The sequence below is a fragment of the Callithrix jacchus genome, chromosome 8, assembly GCF_049354715.1.
Source record: "Callithrix jacchus isolate 240 chromosome 8, calJac240_pri, whole genome shotgun sequence".
Classification (NCBI taxonomy): domain Eukaryota; kingdom Metazoa; phylum Chordata; class Mammalia; order Primates; family Cebidae; genus Callithrix; species Callithrix jacchus.
Window position 1 is genome coordinate 26016758 of NC_133509.1, and position 21169 is coordinate 26037926.

At 46.8% G+C, this 21169-nt stretch overlaps 1 pseudogene across 1 annotated transcript; it reads left to right on the top strand.

The window, feature by feature from the left end:
• The first annotated feature begins 18483 nt into the window (after nt 1-18483).
• Nucleotides 18484-20549, top strand: LOC118145141 (serine/threonine-protein kinase STK11 pseudogene; annotated as a pseudogene). The gene is made up of 2 exons (XR_004730310.3): nt 18484-20144; nt 20282-20549. The product of XR_004730310.3 is annotated as a serine/threonine-protein kinase STK11 pseudogene (transcript).
• Nucleotides 20550-21169: the final 620 nt, after the last annotated feature.

Below are 21169 nucleotides of genomic sequence, written 5' to 3' on the forward strand. Positions count from 1 at the left end.
GGGGACGGGGCTGGGGTGGGCTGGCCTCGTCCTCCCACTTGGGCCTTCCAACCTGGGCTCAACAGAGGCCGCTCAGGTGATTCAGGGGAACATCCCTCTCCAAGCCAGGGTGTCCCTGCCACATTTTTGGAATCAGTACCATTCCCTGGAAGGACAGCCCTCACCTCCGGACCTGGCCGGGACTGCTGCCTCAATTCTGGATCCAAAAGGGCCACTGGCAGCTTCTCCATCTCCCTCTCAGTTCAGCCCTCCTACCTGCTCCCCTGTGTGGGCCCTAACAGGCAAATCTGACAACTGGAGGACCAAGGTAGGAAGGGCAGGATCTGAGGGAGTGACCTCCTGTTAAAAGGCGGCTTTGCCACCTTCTCTCCAGGACTCTCAGTCTCGCTTTCACATTGCTCCCCCCATGCCATTTTGCTCTAATCTGCCATGTTGACACACGGTCTTTAAAAACAACAATTAAACAACAACATTGTTGAAATCTGACGGACTTCCTCTTTGGGACGGTTTGGAGAAGTTAGGTTTGAGGGCATCCTCTCTTCCCCAAACTGCATCAGTAATAAGCCAGATATATAAAGTAAATTAAAAAGACATGGCAAGGCTGCAAAATAAGATAATTGTCTCCATGAACCAAAACCAGAAAAGACATGCGAAGTGGTTGGAGGCCAAAGAGTCTGGAGCCTGCTGGGCTTTGGAAACTGAAGACAGTGGCAGGTCCTTTCGGATAAAGACCAAAAGACTCTTGGCTAGAAGCTGGGAACTTGGGAACCCCAGTACTTGAAAGGATGCTGGGAGCAGGGGCCTGCTGCTGAACCGTGGTCTATATCCCTGCTTTGCAGGATGTGTACATCCCCAATATACCCAGGACAGGAGCTTGAAAATGACACAACACTTGGAGGCCACTGCAAAACTGTAAAAGGCCAGCAAAGGGGACAGGATGAAATAGATTTTTATAGAAGTTTGACATGTATTTTTTTAAATAAAAAGAAGAAGAGCTAATTATCTATTGAGAATAATATAATCTTGGTACAAAACTAGAACAAGGATGTACAAAGAAAGTACATCATAGAACCATTTGAATGATGGGTCTTTGCCAAAGACAGTACAGAGCAGTGGCTGTGCATGGCCTCTGGAGCCAGGCAATCCGGATTTGTATCCTGGTGCCACTAATTATCTTCTCTGTGACCTTAGGGAAAATGATTTACCTTCACTGTGCCTTAATTTCCTCATGAGTAAAGGGGTAAAATAACCTTCACAATAAGCCCTCTAGGATAAAATGAAATAATTCACAGAAAGTAACTTAACATTGGTTCTGGGTCGTGTCTATTTGGTTCTGAGTAGTGTTTATATCTGTTTGGTTCTGGGTAGTGTTAATGTCTATTAGAAATCCAAATAGACATTAGCTACTATTAACTTTTATGAACATAGATTCCAAAATTTTAAAATAATACCAAGTTGAATACAGCAGTGTACACACACACAAACAGTACATTATGATAAATTAGGTTTTATTACAATGATGCAAGGGCAGAGTCAACATCAGATAAGTCAAGCTAGCTTCCTTTTTCTTTTTCTTTCTTTCTTTCTTTTCTTTTCTTTTTTTTTTTGAGACAGGGTCTCACTGTTGCCTGGGCCTGAGTCGAGTGGCAGGATTTTGGCTCACTGCAACTGCCACCTCCCAGGCCCAAGCGATCTTCCCACCTCAGCTTTCCAAAGTGCTGGGATTATAGGTGTGCAACACCACGCCCAGCCCTATCTTCCTTGATGTGTAGCAACGATCATACTTAATGGTAAAACTTTGGAAGCAATTTCCATCAAAGTTAGGACGTAGACAAGGGTGCCTTCTGTCACTGTTTCTATTGAACATGGCACTGGACGTCCTAGGCAATGTGTTAGGTTACTACATAGGAAGTTGTTATTTTTTTTAAGGTTATGAGATGCCCAACATCAGAAATTATGAGGAATAAATGAAGAAAATACAATTTTAAAATAGGAAAGAAAAAGAACTACTTGTATATGCAGATAGGTATGACTGACTATGCAGAAAATCCAAAAGAATACACAGATAAATTATTATTAATTATTATTTCTTTTTTTGAGATGGAGTTTCGCTCTTGTTACCTAGGCTCACTGCAACCTCTGCCTCGTGGGTTCAAGCAATTCTCCTGCCTTAGCCTCCCAAGCAGCTGGGACTACAGGCATGCGCCACCATGCCCAGCTAATTTTTGTATTTTTAGTAGAGACAGGGTTTCACCATGTTGACCAGGATGGTCTCGATCTCTTGACCTCGTGATCCACTCGCCTTGGCCTCCCAAAGTGCTGGGATTATAGGTGTGAGCCACCGCGCCCGGCCTGAATATACAGATAAATTATTAAGACTAGTAAGAGAGTTTGTAAGGTTGTTGTTGAATTCAAGACCAACATTAAGAAAACCTATTAGCATTCCTAGACATCAGTAATAACAAATTAGGAAATGCAATAGAAAAAGAGACTCTATTCACAATAGCAGCAAAAACCTGAGAATATTTCTAGTGAAATATACATAAGGCCTTTCATGAAGAGTATTGCTATGGACTGAATGTGTCTCCCAAAACTCATTTATTAAAACTTAATCGCCAGCTGGGCGCTATGGCTCACACCTGTCATCCCAGCACTTTGGGAGGCTGAGGCAGGTGGATCACCTGAAGTCGGGAGCTCGAGACCAGGCTGGCCAATGTGGTGAAACCTTGTCTCTACTAAAAATACAAAAAGTAGTTGGGTGTGGTGGCAGATGCCTGTAATCCCAGCTACTCGGGAGGCTGAGGCAGGAGAATTGCTGGAATCTGGGAGGTGGAGGTTGCAGCGAGCTGAGATCGTGCCATTGCACTCCAGCTCAGGCCAAGAAAAAAAACTTAATAGCCAAGATGATAATATTAAGAGGTAGGGCCTTTAAGGAGTGATTAAGTCACAATAGCAAGTCTAAGTCACAATAGCAAGTCCTCATGGATGAGATTAGGGCCTTATAAAAGGGCTTGTGTGGGTGGGTTATGTGTTCTTTCTGCTGCATGAGAACATAGCATTTGTCCCTCCAGAGGAGCCAGCATTTCAAGGCACTATCTTGGAAACAGAGACCAGGCCCTCACTCGACAATGTACCTGCTGAAGCCTTGATCTCGGACCTCCAGAACTGAGAAAATAAACCTCTATTGTTTGTAAATTACCCAGTCTCAGGTATTTTGTTATAGCACTACAAAGGGCCTAAGACAAATATAAAAATTACCCAGAAAGAACCGACTAAATCAAAATATATGCCATATATATTATGAATGGGAGGGCTCAACGCTAGAAACATACTACTCACCAAACTAATCTATAAATGCAAGCAATTCCTAAACAAATTCCAATAGAATTTTTTTGTGGAACTTGACAGGCTGATTCTAAATTCATGTAGTAATTGAGGGCCCAAGAACAGTGTGCAGACACTGCTGGTGCCCTCTCCATACCCCACGGCATTGCCAACCACATACATGCCAGGGGCCGGTGCTTTCAAGAGCACCCTCAGTGTATTCATCATGCCTTTTCATTTCCTGTATTTCCTGATGTTTGGACAGCTGGGGCCTTGCTGATCCTGGAGAGACTGCTCATCCCAAGGCTAGCCAGTTCCTAGAGACAGTAGGAGACTCACCTCCAAGTGCACCTTTCATGTGCAAACCAGCCAATCCAAAGCCCATACCCCCAACCACCTCCTTCATCGGGCTCTTACACCGAGCCACTGTCCATCTGCTCTCATCAACCCAAGACCGTGAACCAGACAACTAGGGACAGCCCTATGTCCCAGAGCTGAGTGAAATTATTCAAACTATTAATAACTTATCCTGTGCCTGCTTACCCTGGCTTGACTTGCCTTTCTCTTGGATGCCACAAATAAAGCTCTTGCCCACATTTTTCCCCTAGCTCCCCTTACTTCTTGACCAACCAGGGTGCTTCCCATGTCTCCCTGCCTGGCATGCCATGGCCCTTGTTGCTGGGAACCTCTCAGTATAAAAAAACTCCTTCTTTCAGAACAGTCATTCCCATAGACGTGTATCTTACTATAGCTGATGGAAATCTTGAGTGCATTTTAAAACAGCCATGAGGAAAGGGAGTGGGTGGATAAATACCACAGCTTCCCTACTCCTCAGATGGCAACTGAAGGGCTCAGTGATATTGTGCCCCAGTTACCCTTCGTGGCAACCTGCTCATTAATGCACCATCTATTGGCTTTCTTCCCTTCCCTATCTCACTTCTCACCCTCTTATCTTGCTTCCTGGAATCACCTTCTAAAAAAATGCTTGCACCCAAATCCCTGACTCAGGCTCACCTTCTAGCAGCATACAAAAAATACATTTCTAAAGAATAAGAATGACATAGAGAGGCTGGGTGTGGTGGCTCACGCCTGTAATCCTAGCACTTTTGGAGGCCAAAGTGGGCAGATCAACTGAGGTCAGCAGTTCGAGACCAGCCTGGCCAACATGGCGAAACCCTGTTTCTACTAAAAATACAAAAATCAGCTTGGTGTGGTGGTGCACACCTGTAGTCCCAGCTACTTGGGAAGTTGAGGCAGGAGAATCACTTGAACCTGGGAGGCGGAGGTTACAGTGAACCTAGATCACACCACTGCCCTCCAGCCTGGGCAATGGAGCAAGACTCCGCCTCAAAAAAAAAAAAAAAAAAAAAGAATGACATAGAGGTCAGTGGGTAATGGAAGGTTTAGGATTTGTGTACATACAATAATGTCATAGGAATCAGGAGAATGAAATGTTGTCCAAGGGGATGTACAAATCGACTCCTGGAAGACAACAGGAACTCAGTGAAAGACCCATGTCACATGGAAACTTAAAATAAGCTTGAAACAGAAGCTGCCTTGTAGATCATTGAGGAAAGGATGGAATATTCCACAAATGATGTTGGTACAATTGATTATCCATATGGAAAGTAAATACAACTAGATCCCTAATTCACACCATACCAAAAATTAAATCCAGGTCTGAAAAACAAAACTCTGAAACCATTTAGAAGGAAATGTAAGGGCATGTCATTATGACTGGGGGAGTGTCTTACTTTGGGTTGAGCTAACAAAATGCCGTAGACTGGGTGGCTTAAACAACAAACACTGATTTCTCCTAGTTCTAGAAGCTGGATGTCCAAGATCAGGGTGCCAGCATGGTTGGCTCTTGGGGAAGGCCCATCTCCTGGTTCCCAGAGGGCCATGTTCTTGTATCCTCACATGGCAGAGAACAAGAAAGACAGGAAGCAACACTTTTACAAGTCTTATAAAGGTGCTAATTCCATTATAAGAGCTCCAGTTTCCTGACCCAATTACCTTCCAAAGGCCCCACATCTTAACATCATTATATTGGAGGATAGAATTTCAACATATAAATTTTGAGCGGACACAAACATTCAATCCAATAATTTCTTAAACAAAATACTAAAAGTAGCTGGGTGTGTCGGCTCATGCCTGTTATCCCAGCACTTTGGGAGGCTGAAGCAGGGGGACTGCTTGAGCCCACGAGTTGCAGACCAGCCTGGGTGACATAACAAGACCCCGTCTCTCTCTCTCTCTCTCTCTCTCTCTCTCTCTCTCTATATATATATATATATATATATATATATATATATATAATTAGCTGGATGTACACATGTGTGCCTGTAGTCCTGGCTACTTAGGAGGCTGAGGCGGGAGGATCACTGGAGCCCAGGAGTTTGAGGCTGCAGTGAGTTATAATTGAGCCACTGTACTCCTGCCTGGGCAACAAAGTGGGACTCTGTATCAGAAGAAAAAAATATTAAAAGTGTATGCTCAAAAGAAAAATGGTAATACACTTGACTTCAATAAAGTATTTAAACTTCTATTCAACCAAACATACCACAAAATTTAAAGAGAAACCATAGGTTAGGAAAAGATATTTGCAATCCATATAATCAACACAGGACACACATCTAGAATATTAAAGGAATTCCTATAAAAGTTAGTATTTTTAAAAGTTAACCAACCAAAAGAAAAGTGGGCAAACAATATGAACACGTCATTCGCAGAAAAGGAAACCGGAATGCCCTGCATTTCCTCCCCAGGAAAGAGGGGACTGGACACAGAAATGACAGTCAGATACTAGCAGTCATACAGCAATAACAACCAGTTAGAAAATGTAGTAGAAAAGAGATTCTATTCACAATGGCAACAAAAACCTGAACATATAGCTAGCAAAATATACATAAGGCCTTTCACGAGGAGTATTTCTATGGTCTGAATGTGTCTCCCAAAATTCAAATTAATTGCCAAGATGATAGCATTAAGAGGTAGGACCTTTCAGAAATGATTAAGTCATAAGGGCGAGCCCTCATGGATGTTAGTGCTTTATAAAAGGGCGTGTGGGGGGGTGGTGAATCTGTTCCTTCTGCTGCATAAGAATACATTCTTACTGTTTTTTGAGGTCTCACTCTGTTGCCCAGGCTGGAATACAGTGGCACAATCACTGCTCACTGCAGCATCAACCTCCTGGGCTCCAGTGACCCTCCCACCTTAGCCTTCCAAGTAGCTGGGACCACAGCCGTGCCACCACACTGGCTAATTTTTGGATTTTTTTTTTGTAGAGACCAGGTCCCACTATGTTGCCCAGGCTGGTCTCAAACTCCTGGGCTCAAGCAGTCCTGAGGCTTGAGCTCAAGCAGTCTTGAGGCTGGGAATTACAAGTGTGAGCCACCGCTCCTGGCAGCTCATATTATTTTGAAAGCCCTATAATAGCAAGTGCTAGTGAGGATGTGGAACAGCAGGTGCTCTCATCAACTGCTGCTGGGGATGTAAACTGGTGCTGCCAGTTTGGAGAAATTGATAATGTATCGTGAAGTCAAAGATGCTTGTGTCCAATGCCCAGCCCTTCCACTTCTTGGTGTGTGCCCAGAGATACTTAAACATTTCTATGATAACATTCATAGTCACCCTTGCATAGTGAAAACTGAAAACCTCTTAGATATCCATCAACAAGAAGATAGAGGAAGGAACCGTGGGATACTCACACTATACAGTATGACCTAGAGCAGGGGCCAGCAAACTCCCGTCCATCTGCCAAATCTGGAGCTATGAAGGATGGTTTCATAATAACAAAGCACTATGAAAAAAAACAAATTAAAGCAACAAGGAATGCCAAGTAAAGACTATGCAAGGGAGACCATACGTTGCCTGCAAAGCCTAGAGTATCCTACTATCTGGCTTTCTACACAAAATGGTTGCTGACCCTTCATCTAGAGTCACATGTATTAACACAAATAAATATTAAAAAAAAAGTAAAGCCAAAGAAGTAAGTTTCAAATAATATGTACAAATCACATATAATATACATGGACATATACACATTAGCTAACATTTAAAAATATGTTTAAAGTTACCCACATAAGTCACAGAACTATAAAATTGTACAGGAGAGAGAAACTCTAAATTCAGAGGAATGGTTACCTCTGGGGATGGGAAGAGGAATAAGCCTGGGGGGAGGTTCTGGGAGTTTTATTTCATCAATAAATTTGCTGGCTGGGCTTGGTGGCTCACACTTGTAATCAGCACTTTGGGAGGCCAAGGCAGGTGGATCACCTGAGGTCAGGAGTTCAAGACCAGCCTGACCAATATGGTGAAACCTCCATTTTTAGAATAAATAAATAAATTTAGTTTGCTTTAGTTCATAAAATGAGAAAAGAAGGTCTGAAGCAAATATGACTACATATGAGTATGTTCTAACAACCCCAGATAATGGTTCGCAGATGTTTGTTATATGGGCTCCTATAGATGTATGTGTCTTTGAAATATTTAATAATAAATTTGGCTTTTTTAAAGGAATGCCTTTCGGTGAGCATGCCAGGAGGAGGGTGACTGTGGAGATGGGCAGGCGCCCTCCCTGCTGTGCATCTGGCCCCTTGTCTAGCTTAGCCAGGCCCCAGCTGCAGGCCGAGCAATTGTCCGCAGGCCAGACTGGCTGCCGTCCTGGCCCAGGGCTCTGCTCATGACCGCTATGTGCCCTTTTTACAGTTGCCTTGGCAGTCGGTGAACCTAGTTGGTTCTACCAGCTGAGGCCCAGGCTGCAGTGGGGCTGGCCAGAGAGGACGGAGTTAGCAGCCTGGGACCTGCCACAATCCACAGCAGGAGTCAGAGCCCAACTTCCCCATCAGTGGAGTGAGATGATGAATCTCATGGTGTCCAAGGATGCATCCGGCTGTTTTCCCAGGCCCAGGGTTTGTCCTGAGACCTGTGGCTGTTACCCTGGGCTCCAGCCTCTCTAACCAAGGGAGAAGGGCTTAGCAGAAGTTGGTCTCCACATTCCTGGCTTTCTACTCCCATCCTGAGCTGCCTTTCTCTGGCTTCCCCATCAGTGCTGGTGCTCCTTGAGGAGGAACCTCCCAGAGGAAGAGGTGGCCAAAGGGGCATTTGTGCGTGATGTGGAAGGCAGTAGAAAAGAGGCAGCCATTGCTGTCTGAGGTGGCTGTGGCCACTGGCCAGATCTAGGGGCCATTCTGCCTGTGCACAGTAAGTCAATCACTATGACACAGGTTCTGCAAAAGGAAAAAAAAGATTTACTGACAAGGCCACAAAACAAGGAGGTGGGAAAACAGCTTTCAAATCCACCTCCCCAGAGATAAGGCTCAGGGTTGCTTATGGGTTAGGGAAGTGTGATGCTGTAAGATGCGGGGAGAGGTGACTGGCAGTGGGAAAAATGAAGTCATCAGTTCATTTTGAGCAAATCATTAGCATGATCTGAAGGTGGAGTTGGGCTCTGAAGGTGGAGTATTTGGCCCTCTGACATCAAAATACACCTTTTCTTGGGCAGTTGCACAGGTCCAGTTGAAGGGTCAGTGGTCTCAACTGGTTTGAACTGGACAGGAACTGGCCCAAGATCTTGAGAAACAACCCAAGCAACCATTACCATGGTGACCTACGAACGCTATCTATAAAGTAGCCAGTGAAGGTTGGGTTTCAGCATTCAGTGTCCTGTGGCCTTAGGGTTCACGGAAAAAGGAAAGAAACAGAAACAAAAAGCAAGCAGGGCAGGCAGACCTGGTTAAATTCACCCCTCAGTTTCAGTGGTGACAGATGCAGTGGTGCTGGCAGGTGCCAGGCTGTCCTCACTCTGAGTCCAGCTCTTTCCCCCGACTGCTGACCCTCTGTCCTGCACTGACCCCAAGCCCACCACCAGGCCCTTTGTGGCAGACCCACAGATGTGCAACCTCTGCAAGGCACAGCTGCCCAGACACTTCTCCAGGGCTTTGCCCTTGGTGGTTCCACCAGCAGCTGGACATTTGCAGCTTCTCAGATTGACCGATTGGTGAACCCTTCTCTGACCCTCCAGCTCCCTCCCCACACCTCCACTTCCCAGCCCCTCCACAATTGTGTAAGGGCTAATTCTGCAATAAATCCCTTAGCTCGTAACTCACGTGGTTCTGCTTCTTTCCTGGCCGAATCCTGACACTTCCTTTGAGGAAGATGTAAGTGGTCCTTCAGGACGCTGGGCCCTGGGAACACCAGTGAACCAGGATGCCCCCACCCTGGGTAGCCTTCCCTTCTTCAGCAGCTCCAGAGGGAGGCCTGCTTCCTTCAGCCCCTTAGCAGAATTGTTTTTTTTTAAAGGTTCACATCTGCCCCAACCTAGCCTGAAAGGGCTGCAGGGACAGGGCAGGGTCTTGGATCTTCATCTCTTAGGACAGATGGTGAGGAAGCCACACTATACCTGGTAGCTACTTGGTGCTAGATACTTGATTTTATCCTCACAAGAAGCTACTGCTTCATCTTCCAGCAAGAAAGCTGATAGGGAGGGAGGCTGGTGAAACTGGAGTTTGAACCCATGATTATCAAGCATCAAAGCCCACAGGTCCTTCACCTGTAACTTGACCACAGCTGCAGCAGGAGGTGGAGCAGTGATTCCTGCCTGTATCTGGCTTCGGCTGAGTCCTAGGGCCACAGTCTCCCAGGCCCTGTTGCCCTCTGCTCTTCCCCTTTTCCACCTTCCACCTGCCCCCTCTCTCCTTGGGCACAGCCTGCACACTAAGATGCTCAGCAGTGTCTGGGGCACACAGCAGCTGAGGCCACAGAGCCAGCAGCATTGGTGGCTCCACCACTGGGGCCTGAGGACACAGGTCAGGGCTGATGCAGACATGAGACCTGTGGAGTGCAGCCACTCAGCCTGAAAGGCTTGAGACAAAGAACAGCCGGTTCCCACCCCTCTGCCCAGCAGCATCTGAGGCTTCACCATCTGGGTTGGTGGCATCTCAGGGCCTGATGCCTTGCTCAGTCTCAGAGAATCCTCTCGTCATGCAGCAGACTGGACTGAGTTTCCTCCATGGCCCTTTCAGCCTGGCGACTCCATGGCTTTCCATCTGTAGACGGTAATGAAGGTAGTGAGGTCAACAGACAAGGGTACCCATTCTAGTTCTGCCATTTTGGAGCTCCATGACCCTGGACCAGTTACTTTCTCATTTTCCTCATCTATAAGGGCTGTCCTGATGCTTCAACAAGGTAATGTGGGTGGATCATGTAACACAGTGATGTGGCGCTCAGTAAGTGCTCAGAAAGGATTGTGGCACTAGGGGTCGTGGTGGAATGGGAGAAGTTACAAAAATGTATAGTTGGATTGACTTGGTTTCAAGCTGTTTGGCCACTTAGCAGCTGAGCCTTGGTTTGCCTCATCTGGCTCCCCAGCTGTCCGCTGGCAGCCAGGCAAAGGCTGGTGGTGCTGGTGGGAAACCTGCTGGGTGTGTTTCTTCCCTTGCTGATGTGACCTCTGCAGAGATGTTCAAATCTCCCAGCTGCAAGAATGCAGTTAGCTGCCTGCCTCCAGTGGCTAGTGTTAGGACCGGCCTTCCCTTCCCCCTACCACAGTCAACTGGAAAAACCCCAACGACAGTGGAAAAGTACTGCCATTAATGTTTAGCTAAGTTGTAAGACCCCAACCCCCTCCTTCCCTTTTCGAGGCAGGCCTCAAAACCCTCCTTTGTTAGGAGATAGCTGGTAAGCCGCAAGAAACTCTGCCTGAGAATGAGCACGTCCCCTCTCTCGCTCAACGGCAGTGGAAAAGTACTGACCTCACCCCTTTTCCCCTTCCCCCTAACCAACTGCAGTGGAAAATTACTAGCTCCTGCTATATAAGCCACTCAGCCCACCTCCTAGGCGCGGCTACCCACTTCGATTTGTACAGTGGTGCTTAGTCCGCCCAGAGCTCCCAATAAAGCTTGGACGTTCATTTGGCTTTATTTCTTTCCACCATCCGGCGCGGCAGGCCCAAAACTACAGCCAGACAGCTAGCACCTTCAGGTGTCACTCCAGCTTTTGAGTAGAGGCCACGCTTTTCCTGGGCATCCCCCGAGACAAACTACTGGGCACAGCAAGAGCCCTAGGGCCTACCATTTTTGCTCAACTCAAGACTCCAAGGCCTCCTGTGGGGTTGGCTGAGACTTTGGTAGGTCTGCGTGGCAGTCTGAAAGTCTTCGCCTGTCCAATCCAGCTACCTCCCCCTCTTATCTTTCACAGTAATTACTGCTCCCCACTGAACCCTCTTCCATTCTTAACTACATCTCAGCATCTGTGGTCCAGAGCATGCACCGTCTTCAGCACCAGCACCAGCACTGCACCATGGAAGGGACGGGCTGCAATGGGCTCCAGGATGAAAGGCTGTGCAGAAGCAGCTCAGGCTTCAAGGATTCCAGATCCTCAGGGGCTAAAAAGGGACCTAAGAACCTGTCTATTCCAATTCCCCCTTTCACTGGTTCACATAGCATAAAGACGCAGATCTGTGCCGGGCCATGTGCTTCAGGGATGAAGCCAGGATCCCTGCTCTGGATGAACTTACGGGGGAGAGAAGCAGCCTAATACTCTGTACCAGGGTTTTGGCATGTTGATGGGAAAGCCTAATACTCAAAGAGAATTGAGGCAACATTGCTGGGTGCTCCACTTAAGGGCAAATGTTGATTTTTTAAGTCTGCCCTGATGGGGCCTGATTTCCTTCTGTTTCCTTTGTTGAAAGCATTTGCAATGGAGACACCTTAAACAATAATGACAGCAAAGAACATGTATTCAGTGCTTTTCCATCTGCTGGCACTGTGTTTAGTGTATCAGGGAAGGCCTGGATTAGGAGACTGCAGAGGTGAGTCCTGGGCTTGCAATCTCTAGCTTACCAGCTGTGTAACCCGGGCAAACTCTTTAACCTCTCTGTGCCTCATGTTTTTCATCTGTTAAACAGGGAGATCAAGAGTGTCTTCCTTACACATGCTGTGAAAAATAAGCAATGTGAAATCTAGACAGGCAGATCCCGGAGCCCAGATCATCCCCCAGACTGTCTGTAACTGTAGCACTCACCTAAGGCCTGGTCAAAGAGCTTTGTAAAAATACTTTCAGTTGAGATATATGTATAGAAAAGTTCACAAATAAATGTTCAGCTCAATAAATTTTCACAAATGGAACACACCTATGTAACCAGCATCCAGCTCAAGATACAGAACGTTACCGCCACTATTCTAATTTCTAATGGTATAGATTTGTTTCATCTGGTCTTAAGAGTTCCCCCTGGCCTGCTCAACTTTATGGATGGATAACTTGAGTATAGTAAACTGTACACTTTAAAAATGTACAACTTGATTAGTGTTGATGTTTGTGTTCACTCATGAAGCCAAAATTCAGACAGTAAATATTTCCATAATCCCCCACAGTTTTCTCAGGCTCCTTTGTCATCCATCGCTCTCTCCTCTCCTGTCCCAGGCAACCACTGATCTGCTTTCTGTCTCCATGGTTTAGTTTGCACTTTCTAGAATTTCGTATAAACAAAATTATACAGTGCATACTTCTTTTTTTGAGAGTGAGACTTGCTCTATCACCTATACCAGAGTGCAGTGGCATGATCATGGCTCACTGAAGCCTCAACCCCCCAGGCTCGAGCGATCCTCCCACCTCAGCCTTCCTATCCTAGTAGCCGGGACTACAGCTGCACACCTCTCGGTGTGTGTGTGTGTGTGTGTGTATAATATATATACATATAATTACATATGTATATAAAACAGAAAAAATTAGCTGGGTATGGTAGCACATACCTGTGGTCCCAGCTACTTGGGAGGCTGAGGTAGGAGGATCACTTGATCCTGTGGAGGTCAAGGCTGCAGTGAGCCATGATGGTGCTATAACACTCCAGCCTGAGCAACAGAGTGAGACCCTGTTTCAAAAACAAAACAAAAATTGTTTAGATACCCTAGGTCCTTTACATTTCCATATGCGTTTTAAAACCAACTTTTCACATGCTGAAAAAGCAACAACAATGCCTGCTGAAAATTTTGATTGGAATTACATTTAGTATGTAAATTGGGAAAGAATGATCGTATTGGGCAATTTAGCAGCTCCCAATATAAAACATGGCATATCTCTCCATGTATTTAGTTTCTCTTCAATTTCACAACATTTTGTAGTTTTCAGTATAGAGGTTTGACAGATTTATTCTTAGGTATGTTATAAAGTTGGTTTTGGTGCCACTTTAAATGAGATTTTAAAAATTTCACTTCCAAATTGTTTTCTCTGACATACAGTTAGAAGGAATAAATTCAAGGCTGGGTACAGTAGCTCATACCTTTAATTCTAGCATTTTGGGAGGCCGAGGCAGCTGGATCACTTGAGGTCAGGACTTTGAGACAAGCCTGGCCAACATGGTGAAACCCCACCTCTACTAAAAATACAAAATTATCTGGGCATGGTGGCACATGCCTGTAGTCCCAGCTGCTTTGGAGGCTGAGGCAGGAGAATTGTATGAACCCGGGAGATAGAGGTTGCAGTGAGCCAAGATTACACCACTGCACTCCAGCCTGGACAAGAGAGTAAGACTCCGTCTCAAAACAAAACAAACAAACAAAAAATAGATTCAATGTTTGATAGCATAGTAGGGTGACAAGGGTTAAACAAAAACGTACTGTACTTGGGAGATTGACAGCCTAAATACCCCGACTTGACGCTGTATTTTTCATCATGACTGTCTCCTGTTTCTTTCTCTTTTGTTTTTGGAGATGGAGTCTCACTCTGTCACCCAGGCTGGAGTGCACTGGCATGATATTGGCTCACTGCAACCTCTGCCTCCTGGGTTCAGGAGGTTTTCCTGCCTCAGTCTCCCGAGTAGCTGGGATTATAGGCAACCACCACCACGCTCAGTTAAGTTTTGTATTTTTAGTAGAGGCAGGGTTGTGCCATTTTGGCCAGGCTGGTCTCAAACTCCTGACCTCAAGTGATTCACCCACCTAGGCCTCCCAAAGTGTGGGGATTACAGGCATGAGCCACCATGCACAGCCTCTTGTTCATTTCTATATCACCTGGGCGTTGGTCCAGTCCTAGAATGCAGAAGATAATAAATGTCTGAATGAATGAATGAATGAATGAAACAACTCCATTGTCCCTTTTTATAGATAAGAAATTTGGGGCTCAGAGACTGCCTGACCTAGGAAGCAGCAACAACTGGGGTATAAACCCAGTCCTCTCGGTTCCCAGATCAGTGATTCCTCTACTGCATCAAGAAAGTTGTAATTACTTGTCCTTGGTGTCTTGGAAAAAAAGAAAAAAGAAAGTTGTGATAACTAAGTACATATTTCATTTTATCTTCTTTCCAACTAATAGTTCTTAAGTGCTTCCTGCATGCCAGGAGGAAACTATTGGATGAAGCTATTAATGTCCTCTAGAGAGCACAGACAGCCATAAGATTTTGAAGAGGGAAAAAAAAAACCTTTCTGCTAGGCCCTGGCCTGAACCAATTATTGGTTACCTAAAGCAGTGACCTCGAAATAAAAATTCCCAGTACCCTCCCCCAGAAATTCTAATTCATGCATCTGAAAGAGAGGAGATGCCTGAAAATCTCCACTATAAACACTGCTCTTGGCTGATGTGGTATACAGCCAGCCACTGCACACAGTTCAGCAGGAAGGCAGCAGAAAGGAGGCTGAGGAGTAACCATCTTTATTACTGTATTCACATACATTAACTGAGCACATACCACATCCCAGTCACTGTTCTAAGTCCTAGGGATACAGTAGTGGACAAAACAGAATCCTTATTCTTGGGCCAGGCCCAATGGCTCATGCCTGTAATCCTAGCACTTTGGGAGGCCAAGGAGGGTGGATCAAGAGATCAAGACCATCCTGGCCAACATGGTGAAACCCTGTCTCTACTAAAAATACAAAACTTAGCTGGGCATGGTTGGCGCCCACCTGTAGTCCCAGCTACTCGGGAGGCAGGAGAAACACTTGAGCCTGAAGGCAGAGGTTGCAGTGAGCCAAGATCCTGCCGCTGCACTCCAGCCTGGTGACAGAGTAAGACTCCACCTCAAAAAAAAAAAAAAACACCCTTATTCTCCTTCATTCTATGGCCGGTTGGGGGTGTGAGATGGGGAGACAATGACCAAGTAAAGAAATAGGGCCAGATGCGGGTGGCTCATGCCTGTAGCTCCAGCACTTGGAGAGCTTGAGGCAGGTGGGTCATTTCAGCCCAGGAGTTTGAGACCAGCCTGAGCAATATGGTTAAACCCCATCTCTACCTAAACAAACAAACAAAAATTAGCCAGGTATGATGGTTCATGCCCGTAGTCCCAGCTACTCAGGAGGCTGAGGCAGGAGGATTACTTGAGGCTTAAAGGCAGAGAGAGGTAAGCTGAGATCATGCCTCTGCACTCCAGCCTGGGCAACAGAGCAAGACCCTGTCAAAGAACGAAAGAAAGAAAGAGAAAGAGAGAGGGAAGGAAGGAAGGAAGGAAGGAGGGAGGGAGGGAGGGAGGGAAGAAAGGAAAGAAAGAAAAAGAAAAGAAAGGAAGAAAGAAAGAAAGAAAAAGAAGAAAGAAAGAAGGAAAGAAAGAAAGAAAGAAAGAAAGAAAGAAAGAAAGAAAGAAAGAAAGAAAGAAAGAAAGACAAACATATAGGAAACCACTGCTTGTGGTGGTGATGGGTCTACAGTGATGTGCTGTGGGCTGAGAGAAGGCGTAACCTAGCTCTCTGAGGAGGTAACATTTGAGTTGATACCTGAATGACCAGAAGGCACCAATTCTAAAACAGGATAAAAATAATATAGGCAGACAGAATAGGAGATGGCAAAGTTACAGAGGGACAGACTTGGTATGTGAGACTGGTGTAGTGTGAACAAGGAGAAGAATAGCCTAAAATATGGTCAGACAGAGATAGCGAGGCAGGAATCATCACTGAAGGTCTTCAAACTAGGACAAGGGTTTAGAGTTTCTTCTGGAGAGTTTTAAGAAGGGGAGTGATGTGACATGATTGCTTTAACTGGCTTGTTTTAGCTGCTGGATGAAGACAAGAGTCTAGGGGTTCAATGTGGGAGAAGGGAACCAGTGAGGAGGCTCAGAGGAGTCCACGCTAGAGATGATGGTGGCCTGGGACTGGGTGGTAAAGGTGGAGATGGAGAGAAATGCACAAATTTCTCAGGAGGCTTTGCTGGGGGATTGGACGTTGGATGTGCACGAATCTGCCTTTGCAAAATAATAACTGAGAAAATTATGACAGTGAAAGATATCAGATCTAACGAATCCCACCTTGCTTCTAATCTCTAAACCACCCTTGTTTATTCCTGGGTGTAGGCGGAACTAGCCTTGGGAAGGCATTTAGTTGATAGTTTAAAGCTAAATGGTTGTAAAACAAATGAAAGGCCACCAGTCACTAAGTTAGGAGAGAGGGGCTGGAATTCTAAGTATCATCAGCCATTATTCTGGAGGTCGTAAGATTTGCAGCTTTCCCAATTACTTTTGAAGGTAAGATCCCTATTGTGAACCCAAGATCAGCCTTTTGAGATGTCTTTGCATGTTTTTGTATTTCTAACAACCAGATGGCCCTGCCTGGACCTGCCAACCAGTTCTGTGGCTCCCGTGCAGGAGTTGACACATAAGAAAATAGCTTCTGGCCAGGCACGGTGGCTTACGCCTGTAATCCCAGCACTTTGGGAGGCTGAGGCAGGCGGATCATGAGGTCAAGAGATCGTGACCAATCTGGCCAACATGGTGAAATCTTGTCTTTACTAAAAATATAAAAATTAGCTGGGCATGGTAGCACACGCCTGTAGTCCCAGCTAATCAGGGAGGCTGAGGCAGGAGAATCATCTGAACCCAGGAGTTGGAGGTTGCAGTAGGCCGAGATCACTCCACTGCACTCCAGCCTGGTGACAGAGCGAGACTCCGTCTAAAACAAGCAAACAAAACAACAACAAACAGCTTCGACTCCCTAGGATTTCATCTCTGAGCCAACCAGTCAGCACTCCTGATTCACTGGGCCCCTAACCACCAAATTACCCTTAAAAACTCTGATCCCCAAGTTTTCAGAGAAACTGATTTGAGTAGTAATAAAACTTGGGTTTCCCACACAGCCAACTCTGTGTGAATTACTCTCTCTCCATTGCAATTCCCTTGTCTTGATAAACTGGCTCTGTTTAGGCAGCAAGCAAGGTGAACCCACTGGGTGGTTACCTGTGTGTGGTGGTGCAGGGGGTGGGGATGAAGTAACCATCCAGTGGATTCTTTCTTCTTGCCTGCTGCCCAGATAGAGCCAATTTATCAAGACAGAAGAATCTGAATAGAGAACCAGTTTTGCCCAGGTGGAGCCAGTTAAATGGAAGACTGGAGTTTTACTATTACTCAAATCAACCTCCCCCAAAATTTGCAGGCTAGCAAGTTTTTCAAACATAGTTTGGGGGAAGGAGGCTGGCTAGAGAATGGGTGTTGCTGATTGGTTGAGGGTGCAATGATAGGGGTGTGGAAAATGGTCCTTCATGCTGAGTCTGCTTCTGGGTGGGGCCATAGGACTGGAAACCTGAAAATACATCTCAAAATGCTAATCTCAGGTTCTACAGTAGTGGTATGGTCCATAGAAGTAATTGGGGAAGTTGGAATCTAGTAATCATTTCTCTGTACACCATAGCAGAATTCAGGCTTCTCTCATCCTCCTAACCTCGTGGTCTCTCATTAGCTTTAAAAGGTGGTTTAGTTTGGGGGAAGAGCCATGATCACTTAAACTATAAATTAAATTTCTCCCAAAGTTAACTTGGCGCAAGCCTAGGAATGACTCAGGGCAGTTTGAGTCATGTTTTTTTCATTGTTAATGAATGTTTATTGTTAATGAAACCGTGGTATATTTACAGTAAGCGACAGCATTATTGTACAGTTAAAGTATCATACAATATTACAGCAATAAAATAATGACTATTTCTTTGTACATCCAGCCAAGCAGCTAGTCAAAATATTTTCCAGGATTGCAAGCCCCTGGGGGCTTTTCAGGGTAGCCTGAGTGACGCCTCCTGAAACGTCTGGGGCTTTTGGTGAATAAATAGTTTCTAAGGTGTCAATCGTTTCTGTTGGAAGAAGGGTTTTTCCCTTCCTTTTGGGATTTTCATTGCCTTTTTTTTTCTTTTTTCTTTTTAAAATTTTGGAGAAGGGAAGTCGGTACACCAGGAAGGACCGCTCACCTGCAAACTCAGGGTTGGCGGCGGGACTCCAGGACCCTGGGTCCAGCCTGGAGGTGGTGGACCCGCCGCAGCTGGGCATGTTCACAGAGGGTGAGCTGATGTCGGTTGGCATGGACACGTTCATCCACCGCATCGACTCCACCGAGGTCATCTACCAGCCGCGCTGCAAGCGGGCCAAGCTCATTGGCAAGTACCTGATGGGGGACCTGCTTGGGGAAGGCTCCTACGGCAAAGTGAAGGAGGTGCTGGACTCGGAGACCCTGTGTTGGAGGGCCGTCAAGATTCTCAAGAAGAAGTTGTGAAGGATCCCCAACGGCGAGGCCAACGTGAAGAAGGAAATTCAGTTGCTGAGGAGGTTACGGCACAAAAACGTCATCCAGCTGGTGGATGTGTTATACAACGAAGAGAAGCAGAAAATGTACATGGTAATGGAGTACTGTGTGTGCGACATTCAGGAGATGCTGGACAGCGTGCCCTAGAAGCGCTTCCCACTGTGCCAGGCCCATGGGTACTTCTGCCAGCTGATCGACGGCCTGGAGTACCTGCACAGCCAGGGCATCGTGCACAAAGACATCAAGCCGGGGAATCTACTGCTGACCACCTGCGGCACCCTCAAGATCTCCGACCTGGGCGTGGCTGAGGCACTGCACCCGTTTGCGGCAGACGACACCTGTCGGACCAGCCAGGGCTCCCCGGCGTTCCAGCCCGCCCCTCCCCCCCCCCCCCCCCGAGATTGCCAACGACCTGGACACCTTCTCCGGCTTCAAGGTGGACATCTGGTCGGCTGGGGTCACACTCTACAACATCACCACCCCTTCGAAGGGGACAACATCTATAAGCTGTTTGAGAACATCAGGAAGGGGAACTACGTGATCCCAGGTAACTGTGGCCCCCGGCTCTCCGACCTGCTGAAAGGGATGCTTGATTATGAGCCGGCCAAGCACAGCTGGTTCCGGAAAAAACACCCACCAGCTGAGGCGCCGGTGCCCATCCCACCGAGTCTGGACACCAAGGACCAGTGGCGCAGCATGACCGTGGTGCCATACCTGGAAGGCTTGCACGGTGCCGACGAGGACGAGGACCTCTTTGATATTGAGGATGACATCATCTACACTCAGGACTTCACGGTGCCCGGACAGGTCCCAGAAGAGGAGGCCAGTCAGAACGGACAGAGCTGGGGCCTGCCCGAAGCCGTGTGCATGAACAGCACGGAGACGGCGCAGCTGAGCACCAAATCCAAGGCGGAGGGCCGGGCCTCCAACCCCGCCCGCAAGGCCTGCTCGGCCAGCAGCAAGATCCGCCGGCTGTCGGCCTGCCAGCAGCAATGAGGGTGTACGCCAGGCCCTCCGTCTTCCTGCCAGTCCCGCCCTCCTGGAGAGGTGGCCGCCTGCCTCTGTGCTGACCGCGCCCCAGGACCTCAGGAGCCCCTGCAGGGCCGGGCCGAAGGACCGCAGGGACCCGGCGCAGCTGTGTCCGCCGCCCGGCAGGGCCCGCAGCTGTTTGACTTGGTGGCCCCGGGCCGGTGAGGGAGGCGGGAGGCGGCCCGATGCACTTTACGTGGAGACTGCTGGCCCCGCCGTGGCCTGAGCTGCGCAGACCCGCGCCACGGAGACCAGCCTGTCCCACCATGCAGCGCCGCCCGGGAGCCGCGGAGGCCGCCTCAGTTTTGTTTGGTTGGTTCCATTTTTCTATTTCTTTTTAAGAAAAAATAAAAGGTGGATTTGAAAAAAAGAAAAAAAGGCAAGATAGGGGTTGCTTAGATCATATCTTTTTCACAGTCAATTTTCCCACTCTTAGAATTTTTGCAAAGGTGGTTTCTATGAGGACAGAGAAGAATCAAGAATGACTCCTAGGTTTGAACTTAAATATCTGGATGAATGATAAGTCACTTACTGAAATGGAAGAATTGGGGGGGATATACTGGGCTGAATAGTGTCCCCTAAAATTCGTGTCCACTGACAAAGACTTCTTGACAAACTTTGGACAGGCTCCTCTGAGATCTCTTTTCAACTAGGCCTCACCTTAGGCCTAGAAAAGATTCTCAGGACAAGTAGTTTTGCTCAGCCCCGACCCCCAACCCCCACCCCTACTAAAAAACTTGAACAAATACTAACATAGTTTCTAAACTATGTGGCTCAAGGCCACATCCCTAGGATGACCTTAGACACACTTTTAATTTTTTAATTTAAATTTTTTTAATTTAATCTTTTTATTTCATTTAAAGACAGGGCTTCGCCATGTTGGACAGGCTGGTTTCGAACTCCTGACCTCAAGTGATCCACCCGCGTCGGCCTCCCAAAGTGCTGGGATTACAGGTATGAGCCACCATGCCCAGCCTTGACCTTGGCCACTTTTAAAGTGTCTGCCCGAGAAGGCTCAAGCCTGCCAGGAGAATCACTGTTTTTTCCAGCCAAAACCTGATTATAGACACAAATAGCCCTGAATCACTCACCCCACCCCCACTTAAGAGCAGTTCCTTTGCAGCTGTAAATTCTGTCTCTCCATCTTTGAGATGTATCTCTTTCACTACCAAGAACTGTCTCTAGAGGAGAGCCTCTCCTTGAAATGGAAACATTCGGGGAAATAACTCCCACACTCAGCTGGTGGGCTCCTTGCTCTAACTTGCACTGCTAGTTGCTGTCCTGTGGATAGAGAAAAATAGAGAAGCTTGCTTTGCTTCTCCTCCAGACAAACACCA